At 44.9% G+C, this 20,608-nt stretch overlaps 1 protein-coding gene across 1 annotated transcript in view; it reads left to right on the top strand.

Annotated features, from left to right (window-relative positions):
- The first annotated feature begins 4,072 nt into the window (after nucleotides 1-4,072).
- Nucleotides 4,073-20,608, top strand: part of Cyfip1 (cytoplasmic FMR1 interacting protein 1) — a 96,053-nt gene continuing 79,517 nt past the window's right edge. The window contains 1 exon segment of the mRNA XM_052161634.1: nucleotides 4,073-4,186. The gene's annotated coding sequence lies outside the window, so the exon portion shown is untranslated.

Here is a 20,608-nt window from a genome sequence, read left to right as displayed (position 1 = left end):
AGTCACTCAGAACTTCCTCTGCTCCTTATACCTAAGTAACCTCTTGTCTATCAGTTTGATTTGAATTATTAATACCATCCTGTAGACTCTCCTACATAGCTCGTGTAAGAATTGCTGAAGCGGGGGTTCTGCTCTCCTAGGTGACGATGATAGGCTGTGCAACTGTCTTCCTTTGCTCTCTATTGCTCTGATAAAACATCACTATCAAAGGCAACCTGGAGAGGAAATGGTTTACTTGGCTTTCATATGATATAGTCCATTGAGGGACTGATTGAAAAGGCAGGAACCTGGAGTCAGGAACTGAACCAGAGACTGTGGAATCACTCCACTGATTGACTCGCTCCTCATGGCTTGCTCAGCATGTTTTGTCACAGAACCCAGGACCACCTGCCTAGGGGTAGAACTATCATAATAGCTGGGCTTCCCCTATCAATCATTAATCAGGAAAATGGCCCCATGGACTGGCCTGCAGGCAATCTCATTAAGGTTTCCTCTTTCCAGATTACCCTAGATTGTGTCAATTGTCAAAAAAATAAATAACCAGGTCAAACGCCTCTCAGCCAAATGCATAGTCTGGGATTACAGACATGGGTTGATATAGGATCCATTGAGAGTTGATATAGTTGATACTTGACATTATAGATGGCTGACATCCCAGAGCTGCCTTCTTTACACGGCTGGTATTGACAAAGCAGGTTCATTTGGTTTTTATAGTACAACAGTTTATGCCCAGTTCTGCAGGATTGTAAGTAACTCTTTATAAGATATTCTGATTACTTGTGGGTTCATTACTAGATCACTGGTTATAATGAGACAAAAACTGCTACATTGACCTTGGTCTCTTGGAGAATTTAATCAAAGGTGGATCATTAATACAATTGACTTGATTGTGAGTTCCTATTTCTCCCTTATTGGATGTGGAAATGATCATTTGGGTCCCTCCATTTCAGGATGGGCTCTGGATGCACCTACACTGCCTGAAAACTGAAGACAGGAGCATTCCATTCACTAATTTAATCAAGTTATTAATATTTAGACTACATATCAAAATGTGGAATACCTTACATTCAATCCATATTTGTCTTGTACTATATATGTATATGTATATATGTATATGCATATATATATATTTCTTTTAATTTAATTTCTTTTGTTTTTTTCAAGATAGGGATTCTCTATGCAATGGAATGGATGCCCTGGAACTCACTCTGTAGGCCTCGAACCCAGAGATCTGCCTGCCTCTGCCTAGTAAGTGCTGGGATTAAAGGCATGAGCCACTACTGCCCAGCTATAAATATATTTGTATTCTTCACTAAACAGGAGAAAGGGAGGGAGATAGTGGTGCCCTTGTCATAAATCATGGAAGCAGCTGTGACAACCTCTAGTGGGTTTAAATAATTTCAAACCCATTTCCAATTATAAGCAAAGAGTTCTTTAAAATACACTTGTACATTTCACCTATGGCTGTGTATAACCTCATCTTTAGTGTGTTCTCATATCTGCTGGCATTGAAAAGACACTAGTGGGTTTTCTACTAAGTATATTTCAAAGAATTATTTTCTCAACAAAAGTTATTATTTTCTCTCAGGATGACAAAAATTTAAATCTCATGTGTGTTCAATAATAAATAGGTCATTTTTAACTTCCATTTCCACTTGAAAAGTTCCATTTCATTTAAAAGTTCACAATTTTTTAAAAATAAGATTTATGCCGGGCGGTGGTGGCACATGCCTGTAATCCCAGCACTCTGGGAGGCAGAGGCAGGCGGATTTCTGAGTTTGAGGCCAGCCTGGTCTACAGAGTGAGTTCCAGGACAGCCAGGGCTACACAGAGAAACCCTGTCTCGAAAAAAACAAACAAACAAACAAACAAAAAAAAGATTTATTTATATTTTTACTTATATGAAAACACTGTAGCTGTCTTCAAACACACACCAGAAGAGGGCATCCGATCCCACTACAGCCACCATGTGGTTGCTGAGAATTGAACTCAGGACCTCTGGAAGAGCAGTCAGTGCTCTTAACCACTAAACCATCTCTCCAGCCTTCACAAATGGTTTTTAATCTTTATTTTTAAGTATAAAAAAGTTGTATTGATGGCATATTGTAAAAAATAATAAATCCGTTTTTCCTTCCAGCCCCTGCTTCCAGAATGACTGTAAGACATTAATTACTTATTAATAAATACCTAGGCCATAAGCTTTGGCTCAGTCCCTGATTAGCTCGTAACTTACCTAACTCATTTAAACTATTCTGTCTCACACGTGGTTAGTTACCTCTCCCTCAGTCCCAGCCTGCTTCTTCCTTCTCCTCAGCTTCTCTCCCTTAGAGACTCACTCTCTTGAAGCCTTTACAGTCTCTCCCTGTGGGCTCCTTTTATACTCCCACTATTTCCCAGAATCCTCTCTCTTCTTGCCAGTGTCCTACTCCTATTTCCTGCCTCAGCTCATTGGCCATAGGCATGTTTAGCGACAGGTGATAACTTACTCTCTACAGCATATAATGACATAACTTGAATTGCTTGTAGGATAGTTACATGCCAGTACTGAAACTTAATCTCTAGATTACAGTCCTGTAGAAGCAGAGGAACATCACCAAGCCTGTGTTTTGTATTTTACTGCACCAAGGAATCAACATGTTACATTTGTATTATCACTATAGTTTAGTTTTTGTTAATTTTTACTATACTCTTGTCATGCATATGTAGAGAAGCTATAGGATTATACATTTAAGTTTAACATCTTATATTTTGTGATAAACCCGAGATGGTTAAAACACTGATATGTGTCTGATGTAAATACAATTACATGAGTTTTATTTTCTGATATTAAGTTAATTAATAAAGATTTATTTCTGTTAAGTCGGGGAAAACAAACTGGTGCGGGAGTTGGGCATGTTGGTGAATGCCTGTGATTTCAGCCCTTGAAGGATGGAGACACGATTTGGTGTTCAAGGCTAGCTAGCCTGGGTTACATTAGTTACCGTCAGACCCCAACTACAAACAAAATGTCAGAATTCTTAGCAGTAAAGAGGGTCGTCGGGAGTGAAGAAGGGTAGGACGTTTGCAGCCATTTTTCTCCTAAGTTCAGCATTACGATGCATGCTACTTAACCTTTCCCTTCCTTTTCTTGGGGTTTGGGGAGGGCAAATTCAAGTCAGGTTTTCTTCTGTCAGCTATTCCTAGGAGTCTGAACTTGTGTCTGCCAGTCCTCAGCAGACAGATGAGAAGGTAGCACTGTTACTTTAGGGGCCAGGGTGGGTTCTTACCTAGGTCTGGAGCATACACATGTCCCTCCAGCCTTGCTCCCACCATTTAATACACATATGTATATGCGCCCCTTCTCTATCATGGTTGTACCTTCTGTATCTCTTTTGAAGTTCAACCAGAGACAAGACAGGAAGGCAGTGAAAATTTGGGGGACATGCAGAGGAAGATACGCCCATCACTCATGGATTTACTGAGGCTTCTCACCAGCACTGAGGACAAGTTATAGTCAAATGAGCCACTCCGTTGTTATCGCAGAAAATCGAGGCTGAATTCCCACAACCCTTGTATCGGCTCACTGGCTCACACCCAATTGCTGGGGGGAGCCTGCGCCCTTTTTGGACCTTCGCGGGCACCAGGAGCTCTCGCAGTGCACAGATACACACAAGCAAGCCGAACGTTCATAACAAAATAAAATGAACGACTTTTTTTTAAAAAAAATATCTTTAGTGAAATTTCCAGCTCTATGCTGGCTAGTCCTGGAATTCTTTCCTCATCCGGCCTTAGCCTCAGCAGTGGTCCCCCAAATCACGGAAAACTTGTGAGGCTGGTGAGCCTGGTAGTGCGAAGCTGAGTCTCCATCCTCTCCCAGCCGGCTTGACGGGTGGAGCCCACCAAGCACATCCCGGCTTCCTTTGCAGCGGTGACCTGAGCAGCAGGCGGCAGGCGGGGCTACGGCACGGGAGCTTGGGGGGGACTTAGGATCGACCGGGCCGGCCTAGAGGAGCCGGACCCAAGGCGGCCGGCGGGAGGAGGGAGGGAGGAGCGCCGGGAGGAAGAGGCCGAGCTGCGGAGCGCCGCCCCGGAGGAAGGGGAGGAGGCCGGGTGTTTCCTGGTGCATTCCCGACCCGCCCAAGTGACTCATTGGGGTAGGAAAGCTCCCGGGGGCCCGCCCTGGACAACCGAAGGCGGCGCAGACCAGGTAAGGGCGGTCGCCTGGCCTCGGGGTCCTTGCTCCACTCGTAGTCCTGTGGGGCGAGCCTGCAGACGGCCTCGGTGCAGCCTCTGGGACCGCACGGCCTCCCGGGATTGCCTCCTGGGCTCTCGAGTGCCCCGGTCTCTGCACGGCAGCTCCCGAGCCCGGGACTCCCGGCCCAGCTCGGCGGCTCCAGGGCTCCCTCCTCGGAATCACGTTCCAGAATCCCCGGGCCATGGGCTCCCCAGTGCTGATCACCTGGTCCCTCGGCGGGTGCGCAACCTGCACTCCGGTGGCCCGGCCCCCGCGTCCGAACCCCCAGTCCCCGAACCCCCGCCCCGACTCACCCTGGATCCTTGAATCCCAGAGGATCCCAGATGTCGCGCTTCCGGCACGAGGTTTAGCTCCAAAGAGGAAGAGACAACGTTAATGTTTAGTATTTTACTGTTGAACTGTAAGGAGCGACGGATAGTTAGGGTTGCACTAAAGTGGCAAAACAAACCCGAGTTTACCGTGGTTCTGCCTTCAGAGTTGAAAGGACTGAGAGTGGAGTCTAGGGAAGTGGTTCTCAGATTCTTGGAGAGAGGCATTTTGGGCTTTGTTAAGGAAACGGGATTGTTCAGGAGCAGTAGTGCGCCGCCGCACATTCATACCGAATTTTGTACTTTAAGCCTAAAGCATCTGCGTAATTTGCAGCATTTTGTGAGAGTGAGAAAAGAAGGAAGAAATTTTTGCAACTGGGGGTTGATGAGGGGGCTGGCTGGGCAGAGAGAAGCATCAGGCAATCCGAGTGTTACTTGGGACAGTAAAAGGTGAGCCTAGAGATTTCTCTCGGTTGTCTGTGAACTGATCGCTCAGTTGAGTTGTGTTTGAAGCACCACTGACGGATACCGGGGTACTCCTCCAGGTACTGTTACTGCCATCAGTGCTTGCCAAGGTGGGGGTATTGCTCCTAGACCCTGACCGCGTTCACTGGCTGGAGGTTGAAGCACCGGTGGTATGCCTGAATACCACACTCCCCAAGTCCTGAGGATGCTAGTGGGTCTTAATAAAAAGCCTACAGGCACATAGCCTGAAAGAATTAATTCAGTTTTTAAATACATGTAAGCTACTGCAGTCATGCATTGAAAGAATTCAGTAGGAACATTCCTACTGGGGAGTGGGGAGTGTTTCTCTGCTGCTCTCTCACAGCTCTCTCACTGTAACACTGATAAATGCTGCAGTTGAAAAGTCCCTCTAAGAACATGCATCCACTAAGTGTCTGTGTATTTGAGGGAGTCTGTATTAAGTTTGTTTTTTTTTTAACTAAACATTGTGTATTTGTGGTATGTGTATTCTTACATGGTACACAGGTGTGTGAATGTGATTGTATGTGCATGTAGAGGCCTGAGGCTGATTTGGAGTTTTCCACCTTATTCTTTGATGCAGGGTCGCTCAGCTGAGCCCAGAGTTCACTGATTGGACTAGTCTTGCTAGCCAGTTTGCTCTGGAGATCCCCTGTCTCCACCCTAGAAGCACTGGGACTTCAGTGGACTCCCATTGGCATTTATGTGGGTTCTGGAGGTCTGAACTCTGTACTCATATTTGTGTGGCAGGTGGCTATCCACTGAGCCATCTCCCTGGCACTTATGCATGTTTTAACTTTATATATAGTAAAACTCGTGCTTTGGCGTGTTGTGCTGACTGCCACTGTAATTAAGATGCAAAACCGGTTCCTATCACCCCAAGATTTTCTTTCCTGTGTCCCTTATAGTTAACTCTTTCCTACCATCAACTCCTGGAAACTGCTGATCTCTCTTCATAGTGCTATTTTGTTTTCTCCAGAATGTCCTGTGGTAATCTTTGAGTCTGCATTTAAGATCATTCTATGCTCTCAGTATAAAGTATGGAGGTATTGGGGAGAGGGTTGCTACATTTAAGGCCATCCAAGGGGTTTTACAAGCCAAACACTGTTAAGTGAAAAATGTATGATGATATATATAATATTATTTGTGTTGCAAAAATGCTACTCAAATATATAAATCCAATGTTTTGAAAAGTAGAGCTTTGGGAAGGTGGGGTGACTTAGTGGGTGTAGGTGGCACACAGTGGGTGTAGGTGGCACACAGTGGGTCTAGGTGGCACACAGTGGGTACAGGTGGCACACAGTGGGTCTAGGTGGCACACAGTGGGTGTAGGTGGCACACAGTGGGTATAGGTGGCAGACAGGTCTGGCAACCTGAGTTATAACCCACAGTGGAAGGAGAGGACTGATTCCTGAAAATTGTCCTCTGATGTCCACAGAGACACAGTGATTTGTACCCAAATGCATAACCCTTCCTCCCCATGAACACACACCATACACAAATAGCATAAAGTACTTCTTTAAAAGGAAAAAAATGTGGGCAGTGGTGGCGCAGGCCTTTAATCCCAGCACTTGGGAGGCAGAAGCAGACAGATTTCTGAGTTCGAGGCCAGCCTGGTCTACAGAGTGAGTTCCAGGACAGCCAGGGCTACACAGAGAAATCCTGTCCTGAAAAACAAAAACAAACAAACAAACAAACAACAAAAAAAAGGAAAAAATTGTAGCTCTGGATGCAACCTGGAAGAAAGGCTAAAATGCTATTTCTTCTCTCTTTCCCTTTATCTTACCATTTCAAAAAAGCCTTTTAAATATGGATTTGACTGGTGTGTATTTGTTGCTGCGTGCATGCGCTTGTGTGCACCACGTTCATGCAGGAGCCTGTGGAGACCAGAAGACGGCATTGGATCTCTCGCAACAGGAGTTAAAGGCTATTGTGAGCTTCCATGTGGGTGCTGGGGGCTCAGTCTAGCTCCTCTTGAAAAGCTCTTAAGTGAAGAACCGTCTTTCTCCCCACCCTCTCTGAGACAGGGCTTCATTACGTGGTCCAGACAGCCTTGAATTCGTGGTCCTTCTGCATGAGTCTCTGTGTGTAGGGAGAGGAAGGGGCTTGAGACTGGGTCTTATGAAGTCCTGGAGGGGCTTGAGCTTCTGAGTCTCCTGCCTCCGCCTTCTGAGTGCTGAGACTGGAGGTGTGGGTACCGCTCGCTCTTCCTCTCCAGCTCAGCTCCTTGAGTTCTGACATCACAGAAGGAAGATACAAGCTAGCCTGAAATAGTACTGTTAAAGGCGAGAAAATTTACAAACCTCACCTCAATAATTTTTTAAAAGTTCAGAACTATATACAACTGTGTGTGTACTGAAACATTCTGCTCTGCCTTTAGCCTTTTATGTTTGATTAGGAGTTTCTGTAACACCGGCTGCATTCCATGTGTTGTACATTTTCACTCACTGATGCGCAGCTGGGTAACGATCCTGGAATTCCTTAAATGTTTCCATATACAGAGAGTTCAATAATTCTTTCTATTGATTGATGTGTTGCTCAAACTATAGTGATATATTCTAATGTATATCTACACAATTCCATCACTGCATCAGAATTTAATTAGACAAATGAAAATAGGTACAGATATTAATTATGTCTTACGGTTCTAGGAGTGCCGTGATCACTGACTGAAACATTGGTAGGCAGTGTTCAACTGTAATCTTTAGTGTGGGTGTGTTATAATGTATTTGATCAGTCTTCTGGATATTTTTCTGACATGAGTGTCTGTGCACTGAGTGTACCTGGTGCCAGAATATGACATTGGGTCCCCTGGACTTGAGTTGTAGGCGATGGAGCTGCTATGTGGGTGTTCAGAATCGAACCTGGGTCCTCTGGAGCCACTTAACCACTCTTAACCACCGAGCCTTCTCTTCAGTGCCTGACATTGCGTTTTAACATTTATCTCCACTGAAGGTGATCTTGTGGTAATATCCTTGAGTGCATGCTCAAGGTCATCATTCAGAAGGTGTCTGTCTCACTGTTGTATTGGTATGAAGAGACGCTTTGGCAAGGGCAAATCTTAAAACACTTAATTGGGGGCTTGCTTAGAAGTGCCAGAGATTTAGTCTGTTATCATGGCAGGAACACTGTGGTAGGCATGGCACTGGAGTAGTAGCTGAGAGCTACATCCTGATCCAGAGAGAGAGAGGGGGAGAGGGAGAGGGAGAGGGAGAGGGAGAGAGATGGAATGAGATTGGATCTGGCATGGGCTTTGGAACTCTCAAGTGACACATTTCCTCCAGCAAGGCGACACTTCCTTCAAATACAGCAGTTCTCAGCCTGTACATTGAGATTCCTTTGGGGATCGAGCAAGCCTTTCACAAGGGTTGCCTAAGACCATTGGAAATATTTACTTTATGATTCTTAACGGTAGCAAACATGACAGTTATGAAGTATAACAAAAATAATTTTAAGGTTGGGGGTTACCACAACATGAGGAACTTTATTAAAGGGTGGCAGCATTTAGGAAGTTAAGAACCACTGTTCTAATCCTTCTTAAATAGTGCCACTCCCCAATGATGGAGCATTCAAATAGACCTCTGGGGACCATGACAATTCAATCCACCATGGAAGGAAAATTGTTCTCACTCTCTTAAGATGTCCTATGTTTTGGGCATCATTGTAAGCCAGTGCTCCTTTTCTTGTAAAGGTGCAGATTGTGAGTAGTCTCGGTTCTGCTGGCCTTGTTGTTTATGTGCTGTAGCGTTAGAGCCTCACGGAAAATGAATGGGCATGGCTGTGTGCCAGTAAAACTGCTTATGTAGAAAGACAACGTCCTGTAGTTTGCTGGCTTCTCACTTCACATATTATTCGCACTACGCTTGAAATAGATGCAGCTGTTCTTTACACTTGGTGGATGAAGATTCGACAGATGAAGTAGGAGTCCAGGATTATATGGAAAGCCGGGTGTTGAGTTCAGTCATCGGATCCTTAAGTTTGCAAGTTTAGAAATTAGAAGAAAAGGCACAAAATACTGCCCTCCAAATGTTAGACCCTCAGGCATCTGTTGAATCAGTATCACAACAGGGCTCCTTCTTGACTTTAGCTAGACCCTCAGTGTCTGTCTAAAACATGGTTTTTGATCTGTATCACTTAGTAGCAACTGCTAGGCATACATTTTGGTTCTATTTTTCTAGAGTTTATACAGGTTATTAGATTGGCTTATGATTTAGGAGCTAGGTTGTTCAGTAGTAACTGTTTACATGCTTTTTTTTTATAGTATTGTTTTACATCATGTGACTTTGTTGAGAATTCTCTTAAAAACTGTTTTATGCAACCAAACATTTTCTCCTTGTCACCTGTAGCTTCGTGCGTTGACTGGGTTGTCAGGTACCTGTATGCTTGTAATTGTTATATCGCAATGCTGGATTGTGATCGATTTCCATAATGCCTCCTCATCCCTACCCTGCCAAGGCCCTGGCTAGTCTGGTATCCAGGATGTACATAACTGATGTAGTCCAGGATGGTCTCAGACACACAGTCATCCTCTTGCTTCAGCCTTCCGAATGATGGGGTGCCCGGCAAGTGCCACCATGTACGGCTATGTTTCTTTCAGTAAGACTGTTTTTTATTTTCAGGTTACTTTCTCTGTATCAGGATAGTCACTACTACCATTATTTTTTGGTTTTGCATTTCATTTTTTATCTTTGCTATTCTTCTGACAGGGTCTTACTCTGTAACCTTGGCTGGCCTGGCACTTACTATGTAGACCAGTCTGGCTTTGAACTCATGGAGATCCACTTGCTTCTGCCTCCCCAGTCCAAGGTTAAAGGTTTATTGCACTGTGCTTGTTTGGTGTATCCTTTTCCATCTTTTGTTTTACTTCCTTAGTGTCTTTAAAATGTGTTTCTCATGGTCACTAAGTAGTTGGCTCCTTTGGATTTTTTTTAACTATTTTTTATATTTCTGCCTTTCAATTTGAACATCTTGTCTATTTACATGTAATGCAAATTAGGTAATACTATAATTTAGCCATTTTACTATTTGTTCTGTTTATCTGGAGAACTGATGGCTACCAGTAGCCTTTGTAACACAGGCGCTGGCCTGGTTACGAATTATCTAATATAAGGCTTCTAGAACACAGCATTTGTGTTTGCAATATTTTTAAAAGATTTTTGTTAACAGCTTCTGAGCAGATGGTCCCAAAGAAACCATGTTGTCCTTCAGCTTCTGGGGAGGTGGCAGGGACTGGGGGGGGGGGGTGAGTGAGCCTAGCAGAAACTCTCAGTTCTTCCTGGTTGCTCACCAGCCAACTTTAATATCCTTGCTTCTTCATGCCTGGCAGTGAAGGCAGAAATGGTGGACTTTATTGGACTTCAGCTTCCGAGGATTTTAGTTATGAACGAAACAGATGGACAGGGATAGCTGTAATGATGCTGAATCCAGAACGCCTGTGATTTGTATTCATGTCACAGCTGTTCTCCTGGACTAACTCGTCAAACTCTTTACTTTGCAGTCCCCAAAGGATTTTTTTCCACAGAGAAGAAAAACTGATAGTCAGAAAGCAGTGCTTTCCATCCCTGAATGTGATTGCTTGTGAGTCCTTGTCCTGGCTAGGGCAGTCGGCACGAATATCGGATTTCTTCTTAAAGCCACCCGATGAAGGAAGACTTCGGTCTGAAGAATTGTCCGTGGGAACCAAGTTAAGGCACAGCCCCACACTGAATCCCCTTAATATTTTGGGGCTCTTGACTCAGGTGAAACCAGTTCCTTGCCAAAATATCAAGACCGGCCAGTTTGAAGTAAAGGTTGCAATGTATTGAAAGAAAATGTTTACATGAATATTTAGTCCCAGAGTTAAGAGAGACATGCTTAATTGCCCTTACAATAGCCATGTGAGGTGTAAAGAGTTAGGATATCTGTACTGTGAACAAAATTAATAGTATTTGTGTGTGTGTGTGTGTGTGTGTGTGTGTGATTCCCAAACAAATATCCAGGATAGGAGTGAGGCCCTACTGTGCTGGTTGACTACTTGTTTGTCAACTTGACTAACCTGGAGCCACCTGAGAAGGGAGGGGAGTTGCAGTGAGAGTGTGTCTGGATCTAGCTGCAGCAGGTCTGTGGAGGCTGTGTTCATTGCCGATTGATGCTGGAAGACCTAGCCTATTATGGGTGGCATCATTCCCTATGCAAGAAAAATAGAGAAATTAGCGGAGAGCAGGCAAGCCAGGGTCCATGCATTTATTCTGTCTCTGTTCTTGACTGTAGATATGATGCTTTCAGTTCTTGACTTATTTCTCTGAAACAATGGACTGTAAGCTGGAATTGTAAACCAGATAAGCGTTTTCTTCCTTAAGTTGGTTTCTGTCAGTGTATTTGTCCTAGCAAGATAAATGGATTTAGAACATCTGTTGAAGGTCATACACGTTAAGCCTGGTTAGTTGCTATTTTAACATTCTCTATATAAAGGAGGCCTTGTCTCTGTTTCCGTAACCCTCACGGCAAATGTGCATTGTGCTGGAATTCTTGAATTTCAGCTGGTGACTCCGGAGCGAAGGTCTCCGTTCTTATGCACCCGTAATTTACCCCGCCTTTCTGTTCTGCCTCAGAATCACTCGCCCAGAGCCTTCCTTGGCGCCGCCGCAGCTCTAAGCTGTACCCCAGCCTAGAGCTCTTCTATTTTAAAGCATGTTCTTTTGTTTACCACCCACAAGCCATGCAGCAGCCTCTAAGAAGCAGGGAGCTAGAAAGCCACTTCTCTTCCTGGCTCCCTAGGGTGAGCTACCTTCAGAGATCCCCTGTTACTGTGAACACACTGTACTCAATCTCAGAGGCCGTCGAAATTCAGCGTGGTTTCTGCCCCCACACCAGGCTCAGAAGGATTTTGTACAGACCCGTTTGTGTTTTCTTGTTTGCTTTGATGGCAGGAGTCGGGGATGGAGTTCTCCAGAAAAACAGAATAAATAGGGTATACACGTGGGGCGGGGGAGGCAGGCAGAAACACTGAGATCCACTTGAAGGAGTCGCTTCACACAGCTGTGGAGACTGGCAGGTCCAGAGTCTGCAAAACAGACTAGGCTGGCACCTCACAGAATACTAAAATGCTGCATGCAGTCTGAGACCAGAGACCACGCAGAAGCAAAATTCCCTCTTTCCTGAGGGCTGTCAGTGTTTTTTTCCTAAGACCTTTAGCTCATCAGATGAGACCCATCTAAATTGGGGTGGTCTGCTTTGCTTAAAGTTGACTGACTTTAATATTTATCTCATTTAAAGATTATCATTACAGCTACATCTAGACTAGAATTTGACTTTGACCATAAACTTCCTAGATAGTTGTCATCGGGGTGATTCTTGGTATTTTAATAACTTGTGTTCTTGAGAACTGCCATCTCCAGAGATGGGGTCAGTGTTCCTTTTGTGGAGATACACTAAGTTGCTTGTCTTCTGGAATCTAGCCGGGAGGAAACTTGGCACTCATACATACACACTGTGAGAAGCTGTGAATCCCACTTTTCTTGCTGTACGCGTCTTCCTAAGTCATCCCTCTCTGCCTTCCGTAGCTCACATGTTCTGTTGTTGCTCTCAGCATCCCGGTCACTTCTTTTGTACTGTCTCGTGGGCCCCTTTGCACTTCTCTGGGTTCTCCCCACACTTATTCTTTCTCCCACACAGACCCTCCCCCCCACCCCAATCCCCCTAGACATGGTTTCTCTGTGTAGCCCTGGCTGTCCTAGAACTTGCTTTGTAGACTAGGCTGGCCTCGAACTCAAAGATACACCTGCCTCTTCCTCCCAAGTACTGGCATTAAAGGTGTGCTTGTGCCACCATAGCCTGGGCACATATGTATAGATCATATCCGTATGTGAGAGATCATGTGGTATTTGTGTTTCTGAGCCTGGGTTATCTAACTTAATCCAAGGCTTTGCATTTGTTCATAGTAACTGTCGTTGTCTGCACAAGGCCTGCACAAGAGTAAGCCAGTCAATAAGCCTCTACTCGTAACTGAGGAATTGTGGATGGCTGGTGGATTCTGGGGAAAAGTCATTTTGCTGTCAGGTGTGGCTCCTGATATGTTGACCGTGTTCCAGTGGATGGCCCCACACCCAGGAGTATGTGGGCAGCTCAGGCTCAAGACAGTGGATTATTAAAAAAGCAAAACAAAACAAGAAAGCTGGAGGTGGGGCAAGGAGGTGAGGGTGAACCCTGGGGGTGGGTTGGAGGTGAATATAATAAAAACACATATAGGAAGTGCTCAAGGAGTAAGAAAGGAATTTGCAGCTCCATTTTCCTGCAGATTTTTCAATTTTATTTTTTTAATGGCTGAATAAAATTCCAATGTGAGCCTGGCGGTGGTGGTGCACGCCTGTAATCCCAGCACTCTGGGAGGCAGAGGCAGGCAGATTTCTGAGTTCGAGGCCAGCCTGGTCTACATAGTAAGTTCCAGGACAGCCAGGGCTACCCAGAGAAACCCTGTCTCGAAAAAAACAAATCCAAAAAACCAAAAAAAAAAAAAACAAAAAAACAAAAAACAAAAAACAAAAAACAAAAAAACAAAGCAAAACAAAAAAAAAACCCCCAATGTGTATATATGGCCTGTTTTTATTATCTTTTACTCTAAAAATGAATGATATCTGGGCTAATTTTGTTCCCTGACTGTTTTGAAAAGAGGGGCAGTAAAGATGGATGTGCAAGTGTCTCTTGTAGGATATGGAATAGGGGAGTGGCTGTAACGGTTGGGTATTGCATCAGCTGTAAATATGGGTTCTTTCCCCATATCCTCAATGGCATTTTTTGTCCTTTTTCAAGTTTCATTTATTTTTAATTACGGTATGTACACCTAACTAGAGGTGCCTAGAGAGACCAGAAGAAGGTATTGGCTCCCCTAGAGCTGTAGTTGGTAGTGGTTGTCTGTTGCCCAACATGGGTGTTTGAGAACAGAACTTGGCTCTTTTGAAGGAGCAGTGTGTGTGTTTATCCATTGAGTCATCTCTGGAGCACTTCATCTTTTTTAACTTGATGGTAGTCATTCTGACTGGGGTGAGATGGAATTTCAAAGTAGCTTTAATGCACATTTTTCCGATGTCTGAAGATATTCAGTTGTTTTAAAAACATTTATTGATTATTTGTCCTTCCTTGGAGAACTGTTTTTGTTTTATTTGTCCATTTAATAGGTAGAAGTTTTGTGTGTGTTTTAATTTTCAGTTCTGCTCGTCAGTTTCTGTTACCTTGACTATCTGGCTTGAACATATCTGCGGGGAGAGGGAGTCTTTGTTGAGAGATTGTCTCCATGGTATTGGCCTGTGGGCTTGTCTGTGGGACATTTTCTTCAGCACTGACTAATGAGGAGGGCCCGGTCCACTGAGGAGCCATCCCTGGGCATTCAGAAAAACAGGCTGAGTAACCCACAGGGAACAAACCAGTAAGTGGAATTCCCCCACAGTCTCTGCATTATAGTTCCTGTCTCCAGATTCCTGCCCTGCCTGAGTCCTGCCTGACCTTTGCTAGTGATTGACTGGTACCTGGAATTTACATAAACCCTTTCCTCCTAGGTTTATTTAGTCATGGTGTTTATCACAGCATTAGAAAGCATACTAGGACAACACATATATTCTAGACACACACACACACACATCTCATCATCAATTTATTCAACTTGGATCCAGATTTTACTTTTAAATTAATTCTCTGGTATTACTCATTGCCTTAACACTGTCTGACATGAGAGGGTTTTTTGGCTTCTGGGAGTGACATCAACAGTTTGCTGAGTTGTGGACTATTAGAGACCACTTCCTCCCCGGGCAGGGCTGGCACTGTTTGGTAAATTTAGAAGTGAAAGAGGAAATTCCAGAGTGGAAGGCTAAAACCTTTGGCATGGTAAAAGCATTTAGACCTTGCAATATCTACTCAGTTCAGTCTCCAGCTCCCCAGCCCCCAAGAAAACAGAAGTTAAGTTTCCGAAAAAGCAAGCAAAATGGAAAAACAGATAGCTTGACCTGGAAACGAGTTTGCTGCAGTTCTGCCAAAGTGGTAATGGCAGAAGGGTAGCGAATGACTTCATGAATGGCTGAAGAAGAGGATTCAAAGCAAAGTAGCAGTCAGCCCGCCACAGCAAATCATTGAAAAGGTGGGGGAGGGTGGTGGGGGGGGGGGCAGGGGCGCTGCAGGGCACAGGCTGGCTACTGTATAGGAATGTGCCCAGTCAGAGAGGCCGCAAAAGAAATGGAGATTAAAGAACAGTTATTATAGGCAGTGATAAAAATAAACAGGATTCTAGTTGCTTTTTTGACAAAGTGGTCTTAATTCCTTGGATAAATACTCAGTAGTGGAATTGTTAGCTCTTATGGCAGACCTATTTTTAACTTTTTGAGGAACCATGTACTGTTCCATAGCGACTGCGCCAGCTCACTGTCATCTAAGGATTCTCATGCCCCACATCCTCACCAGCTGTTTTCTTTTAAATAATGGTCATTCCCCTGGGAAGTGGGGAATCCCTCCCCACTTGTGGTTTTGATTCATATTTCCTTGGTGATTAGTGATACTGTTCGTTTAACTTCTTTTGAGAAATGCCCGTTTGTCCTTTGTCTAAATGTCCTTTGTCCATTTCAAAATGGAACCATTTGCTTTTCTGTTGTTAATTGCCTGAGTCCCTTGCCGTCCTTATTAGCCCCTCGTCAGTACGTAGTTTGCGGCGCTTTCTCTCATTAGATGCTGTTCCACTTAGTGAATCGTAAGCGTGACAGTGGTCTATGTCTGCCTTGCCTGCTGGTCCCAGTGAGAGTACACCCACCCTGGATTCACCTTCGCTTTAAAGTTAGTCACGTGATCCGAGAATCCTCCCTATGCTGTGTCAAAGATGGCCTGAAAATACAGCACACAGCCAAGGCTATCCCACGGGGTGTCTTTCTTAGGTATGCTCTGTACGCAGGTATTTTAATGGTGATGATTCCCATGAACTTTGTGAACGATGTGTTCCCTTCTTCTATCCTGCTGATAGATGGCTAAATAAATACCTGGGAACAGAAAGCCAGTAGGGAGCCAGCTGGGTGATTAGAATTATGATTCGCCTAACACCCAAGCAATTGCAGCAATATCTACAAAACCTTCTTCCTCTAGTTCATTGCTGGGAGAGGTGCACTGTGGTAGTTGTAGCTTTGGCGTCTCTGGGTCAGTCTCTTGTGAGAGGATATAGGCCTCTGTGCCCTGTGAGGTCTATGGGGTCTCTTGGTCTCTAGAAAAGGGAGATGTTAAAGACATTTTCAACCCAAATAAAGTGAGGGCAGGAACCTTGGTAGGTATTGAGAATTGAGTGTGGAATAGATAGGCCTTTTATTGGATCACAGACAAGTTATTGATGATCTTAGGAAATCCTGGATGGAAGCTGGCCCGGGACCATGGAGGGCTGACATTCCTTGTGGCTGTGCCTACGGACAAGAGGCTGAGTGCGGATGGTAAAAGGCTGGATTGTCCAATAGAACTGTGCCCTTTCTGGGTAAGAGGAAGGACGAGGCAAAAAGGGCATGTGTTGGCAGTGTGCTTGCCAGGGACGGATGACGTTACTAGCTGGCTTTCTAGTCCTGTGATAAAACACCATAACTAAAAGCAATCTGGGGAGAAAGGGGCTTATTTGGCTTTCGTTTCCTGTCACAATCTATCATTGAAGGCAACAGTCCGGGCAGGAAACTCAAGGCAGGAATACAGAGGCAGGAACCAAAGCAAAAGCTAGGGAGGAAGGCTCCTACTTATGGCTTGCTTCCCATGGCGTGTGCAGCCTGGTTTGTTTTTGTTTTTTGTTTTCTGTTTTTGTTTTCTTTTTGAGGCAGGAATAGTCCTGGCTGTCCTGAAAATCACTAAGTGCAGTAGGCTGGCCTTGAGCTCACAGAGATCCACTTGCTTTCTTTTTTTGTTTTGTTTTGCTTTTTTGTTTTGTTTTTTTGATTTTGTTTTTTTCGAGACAGGGTTTCTCTGTGTAGCCTTGTCTGTCCTGGAACTCACTCTGTAGACCAGGCTGGCCTCGAACTCAGAAATCCGCCTGCCTCTGCCTCCCAGAGTGCTGGGATTACAGGCGTGCACCACCACTGCCCAGCAGGAGGCTTCTTTTCAATTGAGGTTCCTCTTCATAGATGACCCTAGCTGTGTCAAGTTGACAAAAAGCTAACTAGAACATGGATCAAGTGGTTGCTGTGTATCAAAACCTGTAGCCTGCTGCTCTGGGGGGAGCTGGGAGGGTAACAAGGGAGAGGTGGGGACTGGGGAGTATTGATTGTGTGCAGGATGGCATCCTTAGCTGTATGCTTGCTAAGAGTATGAGCTTGCAGATAGATACATACATAGCCTGTTAGTGATAGGCAGCAGGCAACTCCTTTCTGGAGAAAACGTAACTTCTGGATGCAGCAGTGAGCACTGGGCACTGGGAGAGGAGGTGTTTGGTTATGCTCTCGGGTGCTGCCTAGCACATGAGTGTAGACCCGCTCTTCTGAGTGGAGCAGATGCACTGTAGTTCTGTCTGAGCATCCAGGCTGACACAGGCTGTTCCCGAGTCAAGGTTGTGGAGGTGGTCCACGGGTGAAAGGGAACCCTGGGAGCCCATGCTGGCCTCCGAGCTGCTCAGTGGGAGGCTGGAGCAATCTACTTCATACCTCAAGGCTCTGCTTCTGCTTTTTGTAAGTCAAGACTACGCAGCAGTCTGTGCTGGACACTGACAGGCCCCCTGTCTGGGGTATGGCAGTTCTCCTAAGCACAAGAGGCCACCAAGGAGGAACAGTTCTAGTGATATAATAAGAAGCCCACCCCTGTCCCCACAAGGGAGATCCATACCAGCCATCCACGCATGGTCAAATTGGTCAGCCACTGGAGTTTTGCTAGTGTTTTCTTTCTGAGAGATATACTGGGAGCAATGGGAACTGCAAGGACTGTGTGAGTGTGTGTGTGTGTGTGTGTGTCTGTCTGTCTGTCTGTCTTTAACTTGCTCTATAGTCCAGGCTGCTCTCTGCCTTCCAAGTGCTGGAATTAAAGGCATTTACCTCCACCACCTGGTTCTTTCTCTTTTGTAAAATGTACTTTTTATGTAAATCCTTGGCATCCTCCTAGTATATGAAATATACTAAGCAGGGGCTCAGGAGATGGCTCCGTGGGAAGAAGTGCTTGCTTTGTAAGCCTCATGAGACCCCTGGATGTCAAAAGCCAGATATGGGGGAGGTGGGGTGCAGCTGGCACATGTCATCCCATCATTCCTACTTGGAGATGGGAGGCAAGACAGAGATGGACACAGGAGAATCAGCTGGAAACTAGTGAGCCAGCCAATGTGGTGTTAGCAGTGCAGAGACAGAGACAGCGCCAAAGTGAAAGGTGAAAATGCACTCTGCAAAGTTGTTTTCTGATTTCTACATTGTCTCACACATCCACATGGGCACACATGTACACACACTGAATGGATGGATGGATGGATGGATGGATGGATGGATGGATGAATGGATGAAATCTACGGAGATTTGTACTTGTTGCCATGGTGAGACATACCAGAATTCCGTGGAACATGGATTGCAACGACAACACAGCTCTGGGCAGAGAAAGCTATTGGAGATGTAAGCTTGAGAGTGACATGATCAGAAGTTTGCATCACACAGTTGAAATAAAAAGGAAGAGTGGCAGTTTGGAGCGGTCCAGGCTTCTTAGTGCACAGGCTGCTTGGGGCAGTGTCATGAAACCTAGTGTGAGAGTGTGTGTTGGGGCGGGGCAAAGAGACCACTGTGTCATGGGAGTGGCTGTAGTTGGTGGCTGCCCACTGAGCATGAGGGCCAGTGTGTGTGGTCCGTGGACGTGGACCCTAGAAGACTGAAATCGCTGTGCATCCTGCGTTTCCAGTTTCATTGCCTCATCCTTGTAATATTGCAAGCCAGACTGATTTTGAAGTTGAAATTTGGAACTTTTGGGTACTAAAAGTGAATTTCTTCTTTAGAAGCACTAGACAAGGGTCTGTTGTTTTGTTTCTTAAAATTCTATTTATTTTTATTTTATGTATATGTGCAGTGTCTGCTGAAGCTGGAGGAGGTTATCAGATCCCCTGGGGCTGAAATTATAGCCATTGTGAGTTCTCATGTGGGTGCTGGGACCTGAACCTGGGTCCTCTGCCAGAGCAGCAAGTGCTGTTACCCACAGAGCCATTTCTCCAGTTCCTTTGCTTGCTTGCTTTTTTGTTTGTTGTTTTGAGACAGGGTCTCCATCCTGTAGCCCTGCCTGATTAGATTTGCCTGCCTCTGCCTCCTGAGTGCTGGGATTAAAGACGTGCACCTCCACACTTGGCCCGACAGAATTTAGTTATAAGCAACTTACGCACCTTGTCATAGCAGTTACTTCTGTGGTAAAAGTGGCTGCAGATTAAGCCTTGCTAATCTGACTTAGTTCCTAGTTTAACCATTTAAATACAAGGGAGAAAAAGGAACAGTTCAATTAGACAGGCTTTAGAAGTGAGTTCTTAGGAGTTTGAACAGTTTGAAACTGGACAGTTCCGCCTTTCTGAGAAGGGCTTTCATTTGCATATAGAAGAGGAAGAAAATCAGTTGCATGTGTTAACAGGAACATGTCATCGATTATCTTTCTGTGTGTGTTATAGTTAGGCAAGCACACTCCTTCCTTTTTGTTTTAAAGCTTACTATATGGAGTACTAGGTTTCATCATGGCGTTCAAACACAATTTGGTTTTGTTGATCTTCCTCCACATTCCTTCCCCCCAGTCTCTCTACATGGCTTCCCAGTCGTCTCCTTTCTGCTCCTGTCCCCTGTGTCTTACTGGCTTCTCTGCTTCCTTGGAAGAGAAAGCAGCAGTCTTTCCCCTTCCTGTGGTCTCCTAGTTTCATAGCCTATCCTTATACTTAGACCCACATATATGCATGGCCTTTTTAAAACATGAACCTTGTGTTTTATGTGTATGATTGTTTTGCCTGCATACATGTGTGTGTGTATGTATACGTATACACACACAATAAATATATATACATATATATGTGTGTGTATATATATGTGTGTGTGTGTGTGTGTGTGTGTGTGTATGTATACACACACACATCACAATAAGTACAGTGCCTGTGAAGGCCAGAAGACCTGGCATTGATCCTCAGTACCTGTCTGGTCACCCATAAAATATTATCTCTGTGTAATCCCAGCCACTCTGGGAGGCAGAGGCAGGCAAATTTCTGAGTTTGAGGCCAGCCTGGTCTACAAGAGTGAGTTCCAGGACAGCCAGGGCTACACAGAGAAACCCTGTCTCGGAAAAAAAAAAAGAAAAAGAAATCCAAAAAAAATCCCTGTCTGTGGCTGGTTCCCTTGATGGGAGTCTGTGTCCCCTGGCGGTGCTGTCCAGCTGAGCATATACCTAGACTCACTGTTCTCTTTTGTCCTTCTTGGTCTCCTCGAATTGTGCCAGCAAACAGGCTGAACCTCAGTCCTGGCGTTCTGATTTTTACTGTTTTGTGCAGCTTACAGCCCAGGAACTTGTTTGGGTTTTTTTGTTTGTTTGTTTGTTTTTTTAATCTTTGAGACAGTGTCTTGCTAAGTTTGTAATCCCTCAAATTCTTGGAAAGTAACAAAGCCTTATGGGAAAGTATGGT

Source organism: Apodemus sylvaticus, chromosome 1, assembly GCF_947179515.1.
Source record: "Apodemus sylvaticus chromosome 1, mApoSyl1.1, whole genome shotgun sequence".
NCBI lineage: Eukaryota > Metazoa > Chordata > Mammalia > Rodentia > Muridae > Apodemus > Apodemus sylvaticus.
Note: the sequence above shows the minus strand (reverse complement) of the source record. Positions and strands in the feature narration are given on the sequence as shown.